The sequence below is a fragment of the Pinus tabuliformis genome, chromosome X, assembly GCF_031772625.1.
Source record: "Pinus tabuliformis cultivar Carrire ecotype Pingquan chromosome X, CPIR1, whole genome shotgun sequence".
Taxonomy (NCBI): Eukaryota; Viridiplantae; Streptophyta; class Pinopsida; order Pinales; family Pinaceae; genus Pinus; species Pinus tabuliformis.
In genome coordinates, this window is record NC_142308.1 from 667709178 (window position 1) to 667727715 (window position 18538).

Here is an 18538-nt window from a genome sequence, read left to right on the forward strand (position 1 = left end):
ACATGATCAGAGATTATATGATTTTACAAAAACAGTTTCCACCTGTTAAGACAGGTTAAAATAAGTTTTAAAAAAATTAAGATAGATATGTCTAAATAACAATTACACAAAATTCCCAATCCAGAAACAGATAAACTAATTTACTACAACTTCCCAAATTCAAAACAAAGCGGCAATGTGGACAAAGACCTGAAATTGGAGCTCGTTACTCCATTGCATAAAATAAAAAAATAAAAATTAGAGGAGACTTGTATTACATGAGAGTAATCTTAAATTAACTATACACCTTAAAGTTAATAAGTTTAGCCTGGAAACATGCTACTCATGGTCATTTTAATAAGGGGTATGAACCAAACCCGTAACCTACAACATTATTTGAAATAGCTATAATGAAATATGTTTTACACATAGTTGTCTCTAAGCACGATATGAGAAATAGCTGTGAACAGTGCTTGATAATCTCAAATAGATTATCAAGCATTCTCAGCAATAACATATACTGACATATCTTCTTATCTTCAAAGTCAGTTCAGCAGAAACAACAGTTACCGCTAACTGTATAATAGATAGCATCGTCATCGCCATTATTCAGTTATGGGGTGGAAGGAGTGGACTCATTCTCAGAAACTTGTGAAACAGAGTCTTCTTTGGGAAGAGAAACATAATTGACAGGGGCCACTGGCCGAGACAACTCTCTTTTACCTTCCTTGCTGGAAGACATGCCCTGCCTAACAGGTGTGACTCCATTTGTTCCAGATTGCTGCACACCGAGTGAAAGGCGTCGATTCAAAGGAGTGCCACCTGAACTACTACCATTTGCACGAGGGCCTGCACCCTTCTTTGAAGATTGTGGCCTGTTGGGACTTGGCCTTGAACCAAACAATGTTTCTTGCTCGGTTGTCAGCTGCTCATGAAAACGTTTTTGATCCTGACAAGAGCAAGGGGTGGCTTTAAAAATCAACACACAAATAATACAGAGAGTCGTGATATGGAATCTCAAATTTAAAGTCACATACCCTGAGCCTCCGTTTCTCGTCTTCTCTTTCATGCCTTAACATAGTGTACTCATCTAACATCGCCAGGAGGGGTACCTGTACAGTTCTCAAACAGGAAGAAGGAAGGTAAACAATCAGTAGCTCACGACGGGAGGCAACTAGATTTCCAATGATTTTGACTATGCTTCAAATTTGTCCACACTAAGATGGTATTTTTTATTATAACCACAGCAAGAAAATAAAAAATGAAAAAATGAACGTTTCCTTACTGCGTCATATAAAAAGGTAGTCGACCTTTCCTCCTCCCAAGCCCTTGTTTTTGCAATCAAGGAATCCACAAGAGCTACATATCCAAAAAGCAGTCTAGTTATTTGTATGTACCGGACAAAGTATTCAAACAGATTATTTGTTCTCAACACTTACCAGGAATTTTGTTAACAATTACTCGAGCTCGTTCTGCACGTTTGAGATTAATGTGAGCGCCCCTGCTGGAATTGTACCTATTATCATCCTGTATACAGATCGTGAGGTAAGAAACTTGCCCTTAAAAGTAACTAACAATGGACAATTCGACCGGCAAACTTCTGTCAAAGTAAAATATTAAAAGATAAAACTGAAATCGCCCTTCAGGGGTAGATCTCCAACCCTAATGTCTAGCTTTTAAAGATATTGGTTCATATCTAAAGAAAACTAGAGAAAGAATCTTATTCAAAGAATAGTAAAATGTAAAAGACTACCGTAATCTTATTAAAAGAACAGTAAAATGTAAAAGACTACCCTGGAAAACCTTGATAAAACTTTCAAAATAAAAACAAGTAAAACATGGATAACATAGAAAATTACCCTACCCTGCTGTAATCTTCAAGCCAGCTTTCTTCTTCACAAGCCAACATCCATTTCTCCACCTTCTCCATTATTTCCTTTCTGCTAAATGCCTCTTCTTTTGCTTTGGAGATCTGGTCATCCATGCTAGCTAGCAGCTCCGAAGGATCAACATTACCTTCACAAAAGATGCAATTAAATCAGCATCCAGACAAGTAAAGAAAGAAGTTACACGTGAGGAGGTTGAAGGAGACAAACCAGAATCAATCAAAGCTATTAATTTCTCTTGCGCAGACTCAGAATCTACTTCCATGTGAGCCCGTCTATATATTTCTTCAAGCTCTAATTGCTTCTTAAGCACAAGCTCTTTCATTTTACTAGCCTTTAGCTGATCCAATCTTTCAACTTCTACCTCAGCCTGAACAAATGGGAAGATAAATGTAATACTGATTAGCTTTCACCAAAGAAGGTAAGAAAATATTGAAACAAGCAAAACGTGTACCAGAGAACAAAAACAATGTTGCAAAACTACCAAATTCCCAAAAAAACTTGTGGGATATAGATGGCTCACCTGTTCGATAATATCAATAGCAAGTGCACCTGGGACCGTGACCTCCTCCACAGATGCTGAAATGTTGCAAGTCACATGATCAAATAAATTTTGTTCTTCCATAGGGGTATCCATTAGATTCCACAATTCTGTCAGTGAAGTTCCTAGTTCTTGAAGCTGTAAACAAACCAGAAAATTTAATGTCAGACATTATCCTAGTTCAAAACTATTCATCTTTGAGCAATCCATCTTCCTTGAAGATTCTAGTATCCTCGTGTCATCCAATCTTCCTAACAATTCCAGTATCCCATAGTCAGCTCTAAGCATCACATTTTGACGGCACATTATACATGTGGAATACTTAGAAGAAAGAAATTACTTGCTGTTTAAATGGGTGCAGAGTGAACTAGGAATTAAATTACAATTTTGGAGCAATTTTCTATGTATTCAAATCTGAAGTTGTGACTTTAGAGTCTCTGAGTTTCAATAGTTGCTTGGTTGGAGATTGGCGATACATCACTAATGTGAATCAATTATTGATATATACCTTTGCTAGATAACGTCAAAGACAAATGGTTTACAAAGGAGAGAAAATGTGTACATGCTTGGTTCCAACGCACTGCATTGGTGTCACTATTTATGCTTCCAACTTTTCCAGGAAACAGAACATTTCTTCAACCATTTACAATAGATACCATTTATACTTACAAAAAGACAAGGTGGATCTTCACTATGGCAGCAAATGACAACCTGTTGGATATATCTAAACTACATGGGAACTATTTCCATTCATACAATCATATTGTGCTGGTACATGCATCCATTTAAGGATGCTAGTTATCACCTACATAAATAAACGAAATATGCTTATCAAAATCAATGATTGATCTTTTCCTTTCATCATCAATGCTTGAAACTGTAGCTTTAAGGATACTTTGCCTGAACATACCTGCTAATTACACTGGTAGTTATCTGTGAGTCTTCTAACAGCTGAAGTTCAAAGTAAAAGTACATATGCAAATTGAATAATTAGTTTGCTGTATAATGCTACCAACTTTATACTGTATTTCCTCTATTAAAATTTTCAGGTTTCAAATATGTATTTGCAGCCGACAAACCACCTCATTATGCATAATTTATGGTTTGAGTTAATGGGGGTCTTGACTGGTCTGTAAAGGCAGGGTGCTGTTATTGCCCCCTCTTTAAGTCTTCCCCAGCAACACGTTTACTCCTTAAGGGCTATTTGTGGTTGTGCTTGGATTAGTACTTGTGCTTTTGTTTGCAGTTGGGTATAGGGGCAAGTCCTGGATGTGACTTTGGCAGGGTGCTGTTATTGCCCCCTCTTTAAGTCTCCCCAGCAACACGTTTACCCCTTAAGGGCTATTTGTGGTTGTGCTTGGATTAGTGCTTGTGCTTTTGTTTGCAGTTGGCTATAGGGGCAAGTCCTGGATGTGACTTTGGCAGAATAAGTAACCCTCCTCATGGCTTCTTAGTCAAAATATTCTGCTTTGAATATTGCAAGCTGGCTCAATAAATGTAGTACACCCAGATTGGAGCAGGAAGAACTTGTTGCACCTGAATAAAAGTAGCTAGTCTTAAAAACAAATAAATAAATATAAATATTGTTGTGTTATTGGTCACAAAATGCTCCCAATTTTTCAAAGACTAAGTCATAAGTGTTGACAACATGGAGGCAAGTCAAAATTTCTTGCCTAGAATTTGAATTTTACAAGGATTATTAAGGATATGAACCACAAATTCTCCCTTGTTGACTTTTACAAGAATTTCTGATTTGCCAATTTCTCTCTCGTAAGTCACAGTATTTCATTGCATCCTGTCCCTAATCAGAAATTTGTAGTTTTGTGATTATCTTTGTTTGACAAAATGTGTACTATGGTAAAGTTGAAGTGAACTGAATACTGACTAAATTCTATATGCTCGAACATCACAGGAGATCAATGCACAATTGCAAAGTTTTAGATAAATCATAAGACATATGTCATGCAATGTCTATTAAGATATATTTTGTGCAGAATCTATTGAATTGTTTTCACAAGTCCCCTATGCCTAAAGCTTAAAGGCCCACAGAAGGATTGAAATTCATGGTTGTAGCCAATTTGGGTGCTTGAACAACTTAAACATTGAAATTAGGAATATTTTATATGCATGTTCTTGATCCATATTTTGGTAAAGCATACACAATTCCTCTCCTATGAAAAATGCATATTCTTATGGATAAAAAAAGCTTATAAACTATATAAATTTAGTGCATCTCATTTCTATCATTCTAAAGATAAACTTTTAAAAGGGAGAAAATATATAACACCTTCAACATGTTGCATATGAGCAATGTAAAGCTTTAATATCCTTGTATATTTTACAGGATCCATGCAAAACCCAATAGGAAGTCTCCTAAAGGCTAAACCTAATCTTCAAGTGATAAAAGGAATTGAACTGCTTAAACCATTGTTGTCATTCCATATAATTCATACTAAAAGTAGCCGAAAATTAAACTTCAAGTGCACAAAATGATATACCAAATGAAACATTATTACATTTTGGTTTTGGAAAGGAACCTAAAAGTTCTTCAGGGGCAGGCTTAAACAAACAATATGCATTTTTTGTTAAAGTTGCATATTTGGATAACTCGGCCTAACTACATAGTAACCTTTCACTAAGGTTGAGGCCAGGAAAACACCAATATTTCTGTAGCCTGCTCAGTCAGTAGAAACCAAATTCTCACGAAAGTCTTACTGAAGTGGCCTCAAAGATCAAAGGGTACAAATCTGACCTTCGAAAGGCCAAACATGAAATTTTCTTCTTAAAGCATGCCAAGTTGCATGAATAATGTGACCACTTTAATGTACAAGTAGATGGTCCTTAATTTTGAATATTATTATTAAATGACATCCACTCTTTAGCTCCTAAGGTTCTTCGTGAGGGGCAACCTTCTTTAGATCCAATAATTCTTGTTTTTCTGAGAAAGAACCTTTTATTTCTGGTTTCAGAGAATAAGTTGCATGTTGACCACTTTTGTCTCCAGTCTGAAATTGGAATTACAGGTAGGAGACCTTATGTGTTTGAAAGTTTCCTTGACCTACATGCTACAAAGAAGAGTTGGTTACAACTAATTGTCTTTTGTCAAAGTTTTACTAGCATCCCAGACATTTCAATGTGCTGGATCCATTGGTTAAGGAGGTGATATTGTTGTTTCCTTCAGCTATGTGACCTATTTTTTGTTTTGATTCATGTGGCATTCACCCCTTTCGTAGATTAGCATCTATAAGACAAACCAATACCTATCACCCAAACCACTTCGCAGACATTTTTCCATTTTAGAGATGTTTCACTTTTAGGGTGATGTTCCACGTGCATCATGCCATCCGAACATCTGGTTCATGAAAATATGAAAAAGCCATGTTTGTGTGTCCATGGTCTGTGTGTATTAAAATGTTAGGAGTCTTGGTCCTTGGACTAACCCTCACGTCGCTAACTAATAAACTCTCTCCAGTGGTGCAAGTTTATTCCAGTATGACCTGAGACAGGAAAGAGCCTTGGTCTGTTGTTTCAATGGCTTCTAGCCAAGCTGTTCGGCACTTGTGGTCTAAATTGTTGCAAACTGATCTATAGACTTGTGGTAAACTTATGTGCCAAAGGTTTTCTTCATAGATTATTTTCAGAACCCAAAAGGCAGAAAGCTAATCTTGGAAGAACCATGGGTCTAAAGTAGAGCTGGTCTTTTATGAAACCACCATTTCCAGACTTTGATCCAATTTCCATGTCATATACACAACCCCTGTGTGGGTAAGGCTTCCCAGACTTCCCTTGCATCTTTGGCATGGTAGTTGGTAATACTCTGGATAATTGCATTCTTCCTGACAAATGTAAGCTCAAGGATGGTTTGAGGCAGCGTGTAGGTTAAAAAATATGCCTTTTAGATGAAAGATATTCCAAAAAACCAGAACAGACAATCAGATGGCTAAGTGTCCAAAAAGGTTGCAACAAACAGGAGGAAAATTTTGCATTACCACATACCTGAGTGGTTTCACAAAGTGAGGAAGAAGAGTCTGGTGGGAAAAATCAAAATACCTAGGAAACGAGCTAGTTAGCTCTTCTGAAACAACATCGATTGAAATCCAGAGGGAAGGATCACCATGGAAGCAAAAGATCTAGGCAAACAAGAGACTACCGAAAAAAGGAATCCAGATGTAATCAGACCATAAATACCTCTTTGTCAAATTCTCAGATACAATATGAGGAAAAGCTTCAGGCCTTGCAAATTTGGAAAACATTGTTAATAAAAGAGCCGATCAAAGAACATGAACAATTAAATCAATGAAGTTTCCACCCACAAGCTAAAGCCAAAATCCAGGGTGGTCTTCATCGTTTTTGATAAGCTTTTTCAAATTTTCCAAGTAATGAACAACCGCTGGTGGGGATCATGACCTAGGAGGGTTTGTTGGTAGTCCTGTCGAATTTATTCCTGCTTTCACTGTTATTGTGTTTTGCATGCTTTAGATCTGCTGGCCTTACTGTGCATTTGGTTCAAGTGTCAGTAGGTATGCCTTTTCAATCAGCTGCCTGGCCCTTGAGATGACCTTGGAGAAGATGGGCACCCAAGAAGGCCTGCAACTGTCCCCAAGGTTACCGCGAGGTCATATTTTGGTTTGCTTTGTTCATCCTCAAGTTAAAATTTCTTCTGATGAATATAAGGATACTTTAGGAATATGGCAGCCATAACCTTGTTGGATAGTTTGTCAGTTGCAACCCCTCTAAGAACATGATCTGGGCTTGGATTCTAGAAGCCCAGGATCCATTTGGCTGGCATTTCCCAAGCATGACAAAAGCAACAGGGGGGTTTTTATGTTTAGGTTTCTAATGAAATAACAAAAGTTGTGACCAGTGTTGATAATATCGGCGATATATCGCCGAATATCGGAAATATCGCGATATTTTCAGCGAGCCGATATATCGCCGAGAAAATATCGCGATATTTTCGGCTCCCAAAAATATCGCGAGATTTCCGAAATATCGGCGATATTTTCGAAAATATCGCGCGACGATATAAAATATCGCCGGGCGTGTTTTTCCGCGGCTACAAAAAACGAAAATTGGTTTTTTTTCTTCATTTCTGTTTCTGAGTGTTGGAGAAGAAAGGGAAAGAGTTTTGTGGTGCTTGTCAAGGAGGGTTTGAAGATCAAACGACGATTATCACCACCAATTAAGATTTTTTTGTGGATCAAAGATTGAAGAATAGTGAGACAAACTTCATTTCTTCCATTAGCAGGTATGTTCTTAAAAACCCCTATGTTAATGATTTTTTCATAGATTTAGGGTTATGCTTGCTTGCCTCTTTGCCTACCAACATTTTGTTTCTTTGTTTTTTTCCATTTGCTATGATTTTCATGCCCATGAACCAATGCAAGGGTTTTCTCCATATTTGGAGAGCAAGCTTCATTTTTTTTTTCAACTTTCTTATGCACCCTCTTATTGCCATTTTTCATTTACATTGCAAAATGCAAATAATGTAGTAATTTTTTTTGAATGAGGTTGTTATTACTTATTATTTTTTCATTTTGTGTTAGGGGGTTTAATGCCAATTTTTTGTTTTTTTTTGTGCCCTAGGTTTGAATTAGTTCACTACAAATGTCAAATATGCCAAAAGCCTTGGACCCATTTTGGGAGTATGGGGAGGCTGTTGGTGGGGCAAATCAGGCATATATATCATGCAACTTGTGTGGGACCAAGATGTCAGGAGGGATTACACGATTGAAATACCATCTGGCTAAACTCTCTGCATATGATGCAGATGTGATGCCTTGTATGGTTTCTAGTGCAGAGGTTATACAAAAAGCTCGTGAAGCAATTGCTGAACAAGACAGAAAGAAAGCTGCTAGGGGGAGGCCAATGGTCTTAGATAGATAGCTGCTAGTTTTATTGTTTTGCAACTTTTGCTACATATAAGTTTATAACTCATGATGATGAAATACTTTTAAAGTTTTATATATGTGATGTTGTTTTGTTTGAGTCCTTGATTGGACAATTATCACTATCAAGGATCAGCAGGATATGTGATGTTATTTTGTTTGAGTCCTTGATTGGACAATTATCAATTTATCACTATCAGGGATCAGCAGGATATGTGATGTTATTTTGTTTGAGTCCTTGATTGGACAATTATCAGGGATCAGCAGGATTTGGTATCGCCTTTGAAGTTTGATGTATCATTTCTATTTGACATCATATATATCAATGCCTTTTTCATATTTATGTGCCAATGTGTTTAGTTCATCTTGTTATTGCTTTATATGTTTAGAAATCTGAAAAAAAATGAATATATTATGCATTTTTTATGCTTGCCGATATTTTCCGATATTTTCGCCGATATTGCCGATAAGATATTTTCTGGACCCTCGCCAATATTTTCCCGATACCGATATTATCAACACTAGTTGTGACTATCATGCAGTGCAAGGCTGCAAGACCTGGATCTGTAGGAATAACCGAGTTACCAATTTGACCAACCTGTTTCTATTGTCAAAGCCTGAAGCACCATATTAAAGACTGCATCCTTATGGTTAAGTTGCAGACTATAGTTCCTGAACCTCAAGCTCTTTAGTAGGCCCCTCTGGCTTTAAATGCTAGCCAAGATGATTGGGCAGATTGTCAAAGCCACAATAACGCTCAAAGGTATGCTCCATATCTGCCCAACCTGCTCAATCAACACACAGACAAAACAAGGAAGGTGAAGCACCTCCAAAGAAACCTAAGACACTACACGAAGTTTTTCCATTGATTCTGGCACTGGTATCCAATTCATTTGGGGTAATTAATGAGGAAGATCGTAGTATGGACCTAGGTAGGAGAAAGGTCTCTCAAACCCCTAATGTAAAGACAATGTCAGATGGTTGTGCCAGACATTGAAGGATTTGGATATTGTTTGTTTGCCAAAAGTCAAGGCTAGAGGTTTCATGCTTAGGACTCCACTTATTTTTATATAGATATGCACATTTGCATACACCCAGCCCACAAGGAAAGGAACGGTGGCATAGAACAAAGCTAACAGCTTAATTTGCCAATTGTTGAGTATCTAGTCGACCTGACCCAAAGATTGCTCTGGGTGTTGCTCCACCTAGGTAGCCATACTGTCACAGATCCTAAATTTAGGCATCCAACGATGCATTGAAATGAGCAGCCTTTTGGCTTGGATGGCAAAGGAGCTACCTTGCTCCCATGCTTGCATCCCCCCGAAGAGAGAGGTGTGGTTTAGTCTGTGCTTTAGTCTAGGTCTATATGATCCCAATGTTTACAAGAACAATTATTCCTTTTATTTGTGGAATACATTATCCAATTTTAGACAAGAAAATAATAGTACGAAACATCTTGAGTCTTGACCAGTGCAACTTCACTTTGGATCACCAAGAACCCGGCCCTGTCCAAGTAATGGTGGAAGCCATTTTCTCCAACCATAAAATGTTAACTATAAAGTATAAAATTGGCCTATATATTCTATAGCATTTTCAATTATTCAGATGTGTATTCTAAAATCTAACCTGTTTGTATAACTGATGTTTCCCCTTGCATTTCATGTAGCTTGTAAAATATGTTTCTCACTTGTCATCCTCAAACAAACATCAGTGTTTGGCAAAACTCATGTAAATATGCTCAAGAAAATGGGTGTTTGAGAGAAACATGCAGTTACTGGCAACAAATTAAGGTTGGAAACTTTTGACCTTAAAAAGTGCATAATTTCCTGGGCAAAATTTACATTTATCCTATGTTGCATGGGGACTCATACATGCAACTGCCGGGGACTTCGTTGGGGACTCAGGCACTTGCTGGCAGTCCAGAAGACGTTCCAGGCTGATTTCAGTGATGTTCTGGGCAGATTTTGGGGACATTATAGGCAGAATGGGAGTTCCATGAAGATTTTGATGATGTTCTTGCCGTGTATCTTTCATTTTGACAATGGGCATTGTTGATTGGACGATGTGATCACTTTTCCCTTCCATTTTTTTTTTATATTTTACCAAACCTGTACAAGTTGCAGCTCAAACCATGGGTTTTGTATGATAGGTTTTGATTTAGATTTTCCGTGATCCTCCATGTCAACAGACCGTGAAATGGAACATCCTAAAGGTGTGATCCTTGTGATCAGTGCTCTTGTTCTTCTCATTTTTAGTGTTATCTTATATTTTACATATTTACATTGGGTACTACATGTTCGAATAAACTCCTATTCAATCACCTTCTTAATATGAAAAAGAATCAAATCTCTTTAAAATGCATGCACTTATATCCCAAAGTTATTTGTAGTGGCTTAAGCACAACTGTAAAAGTCAGCAGAACCTATGGAGAAAGGAATGCATTTAACATAAACATCACAAGGAAGAAATATGAGGAAAGTGAAACTGTTATAGAGACAGCATTCATCTCATGGACCCTTCGTGAAACTTATTGCAAATTGAAAATAGCTACACTTGAGTTTTCTAAAGCCAAACTGCATTTCACTCATTACCAAATGCCAATAATGGAATGTCACTTGGCCCCTTTATTAATTGCCCAAGATTTTTCAGAACTGGCAAGTGTAAGGGCTGTGCATAATACTAAAAAGTGCAGACTATTGTGCTTACAAGCAGCTACAAATGTTTATGGTGAATTCTATATTTTTTCACTATTTACTTAATATTTTTAATATTTATTATTACTGTTAATACTATTATTAGTAGTAGTAGTATTGCTGTCCTCAACATGCCATCCCCAAAAAGATTGGGGATGCCCTCCAGCCATCTTGGAGACCCGTCCCCCCATCCCTGCCATTCCCCATCCCAAAAAACCAGTGCAACATTGCATTTATCTCCTCCAAAGCTCTGAGATATAGACAACTAAATAAGACTCTGGATTCTAAGTAGAACACTAGAAATACAAGAAGAAATAAAAATAAATTGAACACTAGAAATAAAACTCCGTCTGGATTTCTAGGACTATTCATGCAGATACTACAAACTTCAAAATTTTCTAGTTTTATAACATATCTAATGGCACTGGCTTACACCCAGTTTTGAGGAAATCCTCTCAGCATATTATTTTCTAATATATAGCACATGGCTCCTGAGTTAAATCTCGCCAGGATTACTTAAACATGTATAATGATATAATATTTTCTCAGAATAGCACTTTAACCTCAATGCAGACTACTGAGCACATTCTCTCTGCCAGGTATTTCTATTTAATATAGAAGTCAGCTCATTCAAAAATAAATGGTTCAGACTCCAAAGTAACATGTGGGAATCAAGAAAATAATCTATTTTTTAAGAATAAAGGCTTTACCTTTTGCAACCTCTGCTTCTTCTCCTCCTTTAACGATTGCACTGTTCTGGCTAGCCTGGCCAAGGTATCATTGCTAATACTTTTTGACTGAATCCCCACCGAATCACCTAAGCTAGGATGAACTTCGGTAATGATATTAAAAAAGTCCATTCCCAATACAGCGCAAAGATCACGTACAATATTAACGTAATCAAGAACCTTGTGGAGCTGATCACTCTGCCAAGGATTGCATATATTAATTAAAGTATGAAGTACCAAGAAACAATCTAGTTTATAATTAAATCCCATATGATGTATGTTTAGATCAAATGAAAAGGATTTGTCATTTGTCTCATTTAACTTAGAAATGATTATAACCCCTTCCAACTTTAACTAAATCAATGAAAAAAGGCTAAAAGATGATTTCTAAATCAAATGCCAAGTCCAGACCATAAGGGAATATATAACAGATGATAACCTTATTTGCAGCACCAATTAAAATATCACCTTTTCTCTTTGAAGTTCTTGAAACTGTAGAGGAAATTCATCAAACTTTTTCAATGATAAGTCCTGATCATCAAGTTTTGGAGTTATAGCTTCATTGAGTTGCAATTTTCCAGAAATTTCTCAACAAATCCTCTGAATTTGTACTTGAACATCCAAAAATTGCTTGATCCTCTCTTCCTTTTGCAGCCAAAGCTATTCCAAAGGTGGTGTAAAAGAAGCAAGTTGTTCCTTCAGGGTGCCTGTAGGCTTTTCAGGCTAGAAATACAGTGAACAAATTTACTGACATAAGTAGCTAAACAAAAACCAAAGTTGCAAGCTAAAGATTTTTTCCCCAGAAAACTAAAGATTTATAGTGGACGCACTATAACTGTCCACAGAAAACATGATGATTTTGGTCATGGTAAGAAAAAATGTCTGCTAATATATTAATCAGAAAGTCACTTTTCCAAAGTTGCTGAAATAGCACTGACAGCATGTACTCAATATGGGAATCTAAGGCTTAATCACACTGGGATCTCAACCTGACATGAGTGTGTTTCTACAGAAAACAGTACTTACAAGGCCATGAAAAGAGTGCTCGCCAAGTGCAGAGAGAAGATTGGTGAGTTCAGCTCTGGAATCAGCCAGGGTCTGAAGTAATCGAGCCCTTGAGCGGGTGGCTTGATCAACTTTCCGCTTGTAGACATCTAAACATTCTTGCTCCAACTGAAGCAACATCCTATCTCGTTCCGCATCACTTTCTCCTACTTCGTCCCATATTTGCTGCATGCATTACCAATTATTCCTTGACCATCACTGAAATGTTGAAGATTAACTTTCAGGAAAATGCAGAGAGACAATTTTCCATCATAATAATAGGGGATCTAGAAACATTAACATCAACGAAAGCTATAGATATGAATTCAAAAGGAATTGCAGCTTTATGTGCGGACTTCTGTGACATTGATAGCGGCCTTGCAGATAAGACAGATAACTGCAATGAAGCTTCTACATTATTTGAAGACGTTCTCCTTTCCTTTCAAAAAAATATTTCATTTCGTAAAAGTTCCATCTTTATGCAAAATCCGTTCCATTGCGATCATGATATAAGCCTAGCGGAGCCACACAGTATGTATACACTAACAGTACCCTTAAAGCCTAAAATAACAGTTAAGAAGGGAGGGGAAGGAAAGCACACCTGTAGCTCCTGCAGTAAGGAGCCACAGCTCGTTTCAACGATTAACGGGTTCTGCATTTCAGTACGCGCGACCTGATACTTGTCTTTAGAAATATATGATTGAATCTGAAGAGATCTTGGATGTTAGCACGAGCTACAGAAACCTGTTAACAGCAGATCAAGATGCAAAGATCAGAAACTGAATCTAAAGCAGCAACCACTCCACATTGTATGCCATAGCTTATCATTACCTGCAGATTCCAGAGAAAACTTTTTCTTCCTTGTTAATAGTAATAATAATAATATATACTAAATCTCTTGAAAAACAGTGAAGACGGTCACTACAACTACTGATTTCTCTGTCATCCGTAAGATTACACAATATACTCCTTACAATCTGAACTTCGTTTGCCCCCAGATGGAGATTGGAAGTTTGATCCTTATTACTTAAATCCTTGTGCACTTCTCGGCTACCGATCAACAAATTCAAGTAGTCAATGCCGGTCAATGCTCAAGAAATGTTAAAAACTGCCGAGCTCTGCTTTTGATCTTTCGCTTTTACTACCGACTTCACCCTATGGTCTTTAAGGCTACTGCTGTCAAATCCACGGCAGCTGTGACAGTAAAGATACATAAAATACTAGCTAAATGCCTGTAAACACAGCACATCCAAATCTCTGCTACGAGGGCCCGGCCTGGCCTAGCATGTCCATAAAATCGTAAAAACGTAAAAAATGTGGATGACCTGATCACAAGCGGAGGGCCAGACATAATACCTATTTCGCCTACTCTATCGTCTTTTTATGCCCGCACATGGTTTCTTTTTGTTTCGACAGCAATAATGTATATATCTGCAATAAATGAAGCATATTCTAACGCAACCTTACAAAATCGTAAATATGATTTTTAGCGACTGGCCTACATTATTTTCGTCGCTCATTTTCATTTCCACTTCAAACCTCAAAAACTCGTGAATGCACAAATTACTACCTCACATTACGCATTTTAAGAGTAAACCCTGCGATTATTAAACTTTTAGAACAAGATTTAACACAGTCCGCTGACATATCCTTCCACCGTCTACATCTCGACAAAATCAGCTATAATCTGCCACGTTAGTGTGAGCTGGTAGCTTAACTCCAGTAAAACGAAGATTCGCTGCTAAAATGAAGTATTCTTGACTCAATCTAAATGTTTTACCTGGTTTCTCAAACACAATACGCCTTCCAAACATGTCCCTGAGCAGCCTGAGCGATTTCCTGCCAGTCAAACCCCAAAACACTCTCTTCCACCTAATAATATGCAAAAAGAAAAACAAAGATTAGAAGATTTCACTTGCCTGGCCTTATTTCCTTTGCCTTCTGTGCGGCTGCTTCGCTTAGAACAAATTTACAGCCACTAACTACCATGTGATGTGTACAGCGGCACTGTTTCGTCGTTTTCTCCCACTTCGCTGTACTTTTCTCCTCTATATATTAGACACAACGAACGATATCATTGCCATCTGCCCTGTGTGTGCCAAATGGAAATACCTGAACCGAAATCACTATTTAAATTTTTAAAAAGTAACCCAACCCATAATATTTGACGAAATCTGTCCGACCACTATAGAGTTCCCTCCCCGGATTATAGTTAATTCCTTCCGTTTTAAATTTAATAGCAATAATATAACCTCCCCGGTAAAGGGGTACCCACTGCCCATGCCAAGGCAAAATATTATTAATTCACTCTGTTTTTATATTCGAAAATCAATCTGCACAGTCTTCTCGCCCGTCGAAAAATATAAAAATATTAAAATATATAAAGCTAAAAATGATAGGACAGTATTCTGGTATTGGTCGTACCATGTTGACTGTAATGGTTTATCCATGGGCCATGTGCATGTGCATGTGCAGGCTTTGTATCACGTGCCTACCTGGCGAGGGTTAGGAGGCCATCGGGCTTTTAAATGTTAATAAGTTTGAGCGATTGTGAAGAGTGGGTGAAGTCCCTTCTGTGAAGTCATTGCGGTGAAACGAAGCCCACCCCTAGATTTGAGGGTCCGCACCAAAGGAATTTTGGCCATCACTTCAACAAGAATGTGGTGAAGGTGGTAGGTATGTATGTATGTACATACATCATAGAAGGTGATGAAGTAGGACATCATCTTTCCAACTTAAGTGCATATTTCAACACCCTTGTCTCATCTCTTGGTTTTGAGTGGTGTCAATTCATTTTTATGGAGAGCACAAGAGTGACACATGGCTCTTGGTTTTAGTGCATCTTTCTCAATTTTAGCTAACTTATGATATCAAAGAATGGAATGAGAACTTCAAAGTTCAATTGTGCATTAATATTTAAGAATGGTAGGAGAATTTCAAAGTTCAATTGTGATAAGTCTTGGGCATTGGGAGCAAGAAGGATGGTAGTTGATCTTAAAAGAAAATAGGGAAATGAAAACCCCAAATGAAGTATTTGTTTTGTTTTTGGAGTTGAGATCAATTAATGAAAAGTTGGAGATCGAACTAATAATTATTTGAGAAGAGGTCATAGATACAGTTAAATGGTTTTTCAAGAACCATTTTGCCCAGATTTGAAAAGTAGAATTTATCTTGAATTTATCTGGTTTACAAAGTAATTAATTGGAAGAATGTAACCCACAAATTAGAATAAAGAATCATGAGGGATAATTAAGATTAGAAAAGACTTTTTATTCCTTGATTAAATGAAGAAGAGCAAAATTTCTTTAAAAATTGAGGGCATTAAAATTATCAGGGAATTTATGAAGTAACTAAGGTGTACACATTGTATAGTGGGATAACCATCTCTATGATTCCCACATTCATAGAGATAAAATGCACAAGCATCATTTGAATTCCATACGCATAGGCACTTACAACGACAACAATCGAGGTAGAACGTCAATATTGTTAAGGTAAAAAAGCAAGTTCCCCCTAATCACTTTTGACGAGGATCGCGCACACAACATTGAGTCATCGTTGAATGAAGTGAAAGGTGAAGGAAACACGTGCGTTTACCGCTTGATCGGCCGTCTAAATTTGCCAATAATTTTGTTGGTAGTATCTAGAAATGCATTCAAACGTGACAATGGGACAACAAATTTCAGAACCTGTGGAAACAAATGATTTAGGACAAGTGAAAATTGCCTCATCTGCCAAAGTTGGGAAGTGTTGAAGTTTCTAAGTCTACTTAGTTAGAAACCCTCCATGCACTTTAACTGATTTATTCCTACCTACTTGTTTCGTTACTTAACGAGTTATTTACAATGTAAATATTGAAAATAAGCACTAGTGCATGCTCAACATATTACAGATCAACAACTGAAAGAAACAGAAATAATCACACCATATGACACCATTATTTTTGGACCAATGTCCCCGGAAAAAACCCAATGTGGGAAAACCAGTGCAGCTATCTAAGGGTTTTCTTATTAAGCAATATCAGAGTACAATCTGGGTGTCGAAACTGGCCTACCCAACAAAGAATTTCCTTGGCAGTAATACCTCTCAATTTGAGACAAATCTCCTGGCTGGAACCCCGAATAACCCTTCCAGCAGCTCCTCAGCACCAATCTGCCCCAAAAACCCCACCGCCAGCCTTTTCTGGACTGCGTCAGCCCCTCTCTGCCCAGTTTTGGCCCTACGTCACCCCGAATGGGTCTGCGTTAGCCTTAGGATGCCCTGCGTCAACCCTCTGGCCCTCTGCGTCAGCAGCGCTGGCCTCTCTGAGGCTCTGCGCAGCTCCTGGCTGCCTCTGCATGGCCTTGCATGAGCTCTAGTTGACTCTGCGTCACTCTCCCCGGCTACTGCGCTGCTCTCCTGGCACTATCTCTGCCTCTCTGTCTCTTTATACTCAATGCCCCTCAGTTGCAACTCCCGATCACTAATTCTATCTCTCTTAGCAAGCCTCGCTCTAGAGAATAGAATGATTGATCACTCTGGTGTGTCCTCCAAGCGACCCTCAAGCCTCCTCTTATACTTTTCTCGTTGACATATCAACGACCGAGATTAAGTCCCTAATCAACAGCTAAGATTAGATCTGGCTTGATCCATGTCTTTTGGACCATTCTAACACAGTTTCATATTAATACACATTAATATTTTATTTTCCCTAAGTTTAGGCTTAGGGACTCCATTAAAAATATTAATTATTTTAATATCTCCCAAACTGTTTAGAATCTGTCCAAACCCTTTCTGGGTATTTAAGATCTCATGTGCCCCAACCTCTCCACCAAATTTTGTGGCTAGAGCACATCCAATGCTACCCCAAATCAACAAGAAGCGGGTTTGGATCAATGCCAAACAGTATCGGGGCATTTTAAAACGAAGACTAGCCTATCTAAAATGGGAGAAGACAAGGAAAAAATGGTCTCAAAGGGAAAGTACTCGGACCCTTCGCAATAAGCATTCAAACAAGTCCCCTCTGTAAGCATGTGGCAACAACAAGCCCAGAGGAGAAATCATTGATGATTCTGCCTTCTATAGTCCCACATCCACACCTCTCACCTAGTTATCTTATATTTATATGAAATATTATTAAATGCAAAACAGAGGTTGGAGGTTTTAGAAGTTAAATAGTAGGAAAGAGATCATAAAATTCATATAATAATAGCGGAGAATAAGGCTTTAGCGTAAAGTAATAAAGTTTTGAAAGAATAAGTGGCATTGCTACAGGAAGCTCTCCTGATAGGGAAGACAGAATGGCAACGCAAGAAGGCGAATGTGCAAAACATAAAGAAATTTGTAGTGGAAAGTACAGAGGTGGTGAATGCGAAACCATCCCAAGATAAATGGAAAGAGGTTTCCCAAATAGATAACCATAAAGAGAAAGCAAGAGAAGAAAGGAAGGGAGATTCCACAAAAGTTTCCAAAACTTGGGCTCAAGTTATTAGCAATTCTGCTAATAGGGAAGGAGAAACAAACATTCGGGTTGACAATATGCAAGATATAGAAAGCAAGGAAATACAAAATAGAGCAGCAAACATAATTATTAAAGGGGTGAAAGACTATGGGAAAAATGAATTTACTCTTGATCTTGCAAGGGGGTTCTTGAAAGATAAGTTGTTATGGTAAGGACATATATGTCAAGCATGGAGGTTGGGTAAGTTTAACGGTGAGAGAGCAAGGCCCATAAAAGTCATAATGCCCAGCTTGCATGATAAATATATCATTCTCAGCAAGAAGCATCTCTTGAGGGATT

At 37.8% G+C, this 18538-nt stretch overlaps 1 pseudogene across 1 annotated transcript; it reads right to left on the reverse strand.

Annotated features, from left to right (window-relative positions):
• Nucleotides 1-223: 223 nt before the first annotated feature.
• Nucleotides 224-15018, reverse strand: LOC149141732 (65-kDa microtubule-associated protein 1-like; annotated as a pseudogene). Its single transcript, XR_016264191.1, has 12 exons — nucleotides 14679-15018; nucleotides 13361-13503; nucleotides 12742-12945; nucleotides 12184-12438; nucleotides 11698-11913; nucleotides 2389-2544; nucleotides 2076-2235; nucleotides 1844-1995; nucleotides 1419-1506; nucleotides 1265-1338; nucleotides 1017-1091; nucleotides 224-928 (listed from the first exon to the last, which is right to left on the reverse strand). The product of XR_016264191.1 is annotated as a 65-kDa microtubule-associated protein 1-like (transcript).
• Between the last annotated feature and the right edge of the window lie 3520 nt (nucleotides 15019-18538).